The sequence below is a fragment of the Setaria viridis genome, chromosome 7 (assembly GCF_005286985.2).
Source record: "Setaria viridis chromosome 7, Setaria_viridis_v4.0, whole genome shotgun sequence".
NCBI lineage: Eukaryota > Viridiplantae > Streptophyta > Magnoliopsida > Poales > Poaceae > Setaria > Setaria viridis.
The window spans coordinates 35425886-35429562 of NC_048269.2; the positions used below are offsets into that span (position 1 = coordinate 35425886).

The 3677-nt window shown below is 46.5% G+C and overlaps 1 pseudogene; it reads left to right on the top strand.

Moving 5' to 3' along the window:
* The first annotated feature begins 338 nt into the window (after positions 1-338).
* Positions 339-3168, top strand: LOC140223391 (uncharacterized; annotated as a pseudogene).
* Positions 3169-3677: the final 509 nt, after the last annotated feature.

Sequence of the window (3677 nt, forward strand, 5' to 3'; positions counted from 1 at the left end):
ATACATGTCCATGTGTTTGTTGTGATTGTACTGTAGTTTTACTCGCCTTTGCTGCACCAAGCACATTCACCGTCCTTGTGTGAGCATGGTTAACTCAAATGGTGAGTTATTGTCTCATAATAATAAACAAACACCTCCTGAATTGGAAAGAGTATCCCTCATCTATATACTAAACTGGGAGAGCGCTCGGCTCTGTTCTCGGACAATCTGTTGTTTCCATGTACGCTCTTTCCGGTTCCCAAATTATTTCGAGTGGAAGAAAAAATTCATCAGCCGTCCTAGTTATTCATCTCGTAAAAGAAAACTCACCGCGTTTATTATTGACATTGTTCTACTCCACGGTAAATTAATCATGTTGCTCAATCTGTGATCAATCTTAGCTCAGACATTTCTTACGTTTTTTCTCGAGATGCGAAAAACTTGAGTTATATCGACTTTGATAAATCGTAAAATGATATATATTCTGGGACGAAAGGAGCATATTTCAAAAAGAAGACTAGAAGCTTGATATGTCCGAGTGGTTAAAGAGACAGACTTGAAATTGGCGCCTCTGTTCCAGTTCTTCGCACTTGACGGTTTGGATGCTGCATTAAGCGTTCCGCTTGCCGCCGCCCACCGCATCGTTTGATTTGATGTCAAGAAGGCTCCTGCCCCGTATCACCCCGCTCCCGCGCCGCCGCCGCAACCCGAGCTCACCTCCGATCACCCCGGCCCTCGCGGCCTCCGTCGAGCACATCCTCACAACCCGCTCCACTAACCCGGCCTGGCCACGCTCCTACCCTCCACGCTCTCGGACGCGCGCCTCACCGCCGCCGTCTCCTCCCTCGCCGACCCCGACCTCGCGCTCGCGCTCCTCGCCTGGTCCCAGACCCACCACCATGACTCGCTCCCAGGCCCCGCCGCCACCCCTCTCGCCCACTCCGCGCTGCTCCGCTTCCTCGCCCGCGCCGGCCGCTTCGACGCCGCGGAGGCCACGCTCCAGTCCATGTCGTCCCGCGCGGGCGACGGCGTCGTGCCGGCCGCGCCAACGCTCGCTTGCCTCGGCGAGCTCGCAGCCGCCTACGCCGACGCCGGAATGGACGGGAAGGCCGCCGAGATGTGCCAGCGCGCTAGGGAGCTGTACGGCGCTCTTCCCAGGGCGGCAGACTGCAACCGCCTCCTCAGGCTCCTCGTGCAGCGCCGGCGCTGGGAGGACGCCCGGAAGCTGTACGACGAAATGCTTGCCGAGGAGGGCGGCGCGGATGACTACAGCACCTGCGTGATGTTGCGAGGGATGTGCTTGGAAGGGCGGGTGGAGGAAGGGAGGAAGCTGATTGAGGCTAGGTGGGGAGCGAGGTGCATTCCGCATCCCGTGTTCTACAATGTACTGATCGATGGGTATTGCCAGCGCGGGGAAATTCGGAGGGGAATGTTGCTGTTGGGTGATATGGAGATGAAGGGATTCTTGCCGACCGAGGTGACATATGGAGTTATCATTACCTGGCTCGGGCAGAAAGGTGATTTGGAGAGGATTGGGGGTTTGCTTGGCGAGATGAAGGTGAGAGGATTGTCCCCCAATGTGCAGATTTACAACACTGTCATTGATGCTGTGTGCAAACGCCACTCAGCATCGCAGGCAATGGTTGTTCTGAAGCAAATGTTTGCGAGCGGTTGTGATCCAGATGTCGTCACGTTTAATACTTTGATATCAGCTTTTTGCCGAGAAGGTCGTGCTCATGAGGCTGAGAAACTTTTTAGAGAGGCCATTAGGAGAGAGTTGGAGCCAAATCAAAATAGCTACACTCCTTTGATTCATGCCTTCTGCATCGGAGGAGATGTGACGGTTGCATCAGATTTTCTCGTGGAAATGATGGAAGGAGGGCATACTCCTGATGTCATCACGTTTGGAGCTCTAATTCATGGCCTTGTTGTTTCTGGGAAGGTAACTGAGGCCCTGAGTGTCAGGGATAAGATGATGGAGAGACAGGTGATGCCTGATGTCAACATATATAATGTATTGATTAGTGGTTTATGCAAGAAACAAATGCTTCCCGCAGCTAAGAACCTTCTTGCAGAGATGCTTGAGCATAATGTCCAGCCTGATAAATATGTATATACCACGTTGATTGATGGTTTCATCAGGAGTGGGAATATTAGTGACGTAAAGAAAATATTTGAATTCATGGAACAAAAGGGAGTCTGCCCTGATGTTGTTGGCTACAATGCTATGGTAAAAGGATATTGTCAGTTTGGAATGACGGATGAGGCAATTCTATGCATGAGCAGCATGAAAAAGGTTGGCTGCATTCCAGATGAGTTTACATATACTACGCTTATTGATGGCTGTGCTAAACAAGGCAACATAAGTGGAGCTCTGAGTTTGCTTTGCGATATGATGAAGCGGAGATGCAAACCAAATGTTGTTACATACTCATCATTAATAAGTGGATATTGCAAGATTGGCTGCAGAATTTGTTTTTGAAAATATGCAATCTGAAGGTCTCCTTCCTAATGTTATACACTATACAATCCTAATTGGTAGTTTATTCAAGAAAGATAAAGTAAGCAAAGCTGCTGCATACTTTGAACGTATGTTGCTTAACCGTTGCTCTCCTAATGATGTCACATCAAATTATTTAGTTAATGGGCTCACAAACAGTGTGACCTGGATCATCAACTCAAACTGTAGCAACAGTGTTAAGTTGCATGACAAGAATGCTCTGTTAGATGTGTTCAAGGGATTGGTTTCTGATGGATGGGACCCAAGGATTTCAGCATACAATGCTATTATCTTCAGCCTCTGTAGGCATAATATGCTTGGGAAGGCACTGGACTTGAAAGATAAGATGGTTAGTAAAGGACACTCGTCAGACCCTATTACTTTCCTTTCACTTCCTTATGGCTTCTGTTTTGTTGGAAAACCGAGGAACTGGGGGAGCATCCTTCCTAATGAATTTCAGAAGAATGAATTTGAGACAATCTTTAGGTGCAAGATGTTATTAGACCAGCATGCCGTTGACACAGTTAGCTGCGAAGTCTCGAGGATTATACAGTTATATGCTGAGGAGTTTCTGTCTATACAGAAACTGGAGAAGAGATTTGCTGGTTCTTGACTACGGAACTATGCTTTGCCTTGATTTTGGAAAAAGGTCTAGCTGTGATTTGAATTTTGACTCCAGAAACTGGGTACTGAGAGGAACATAGCAATCTATTCTATTGCTAAGAGGCAATTTCCTTGAGCACTGAATTACAAGACTGGTTGCTGTATTACCAACTAGCAAGACAATATATTTAGTTGAGCTCTTACCTGGAGGTACTAATCTTGATATTCGTAGATTTATTCAGTTTTGACTTTTGACAATGCTTGTCACAAATTCATTGCTTATTGCCAAACATTTCATGACAACTGACAACCAAAGTAATGCTGCTTTATGCATAATTTTAATTTCCCGGTCTTCCAGCAAATAATGTTTTCCATTCTGCAAGTATATTATATCAACTAGTATTTTGCTATTAGTGAAAGTCTGTTTCATAAAGGCAAAAGTACTGCCAGATGCTGCCTCATAGTTTAGATAGTGACCATTTGAATCAATCTAAAGTTCTAGTGTGCATTTGTTTTTCTTTTGATGCCTGGTAAAATGTATGGATATTTGATCAGCCTTCCAGACCAAATCTTGAACTTAAGCATGTATAGATAT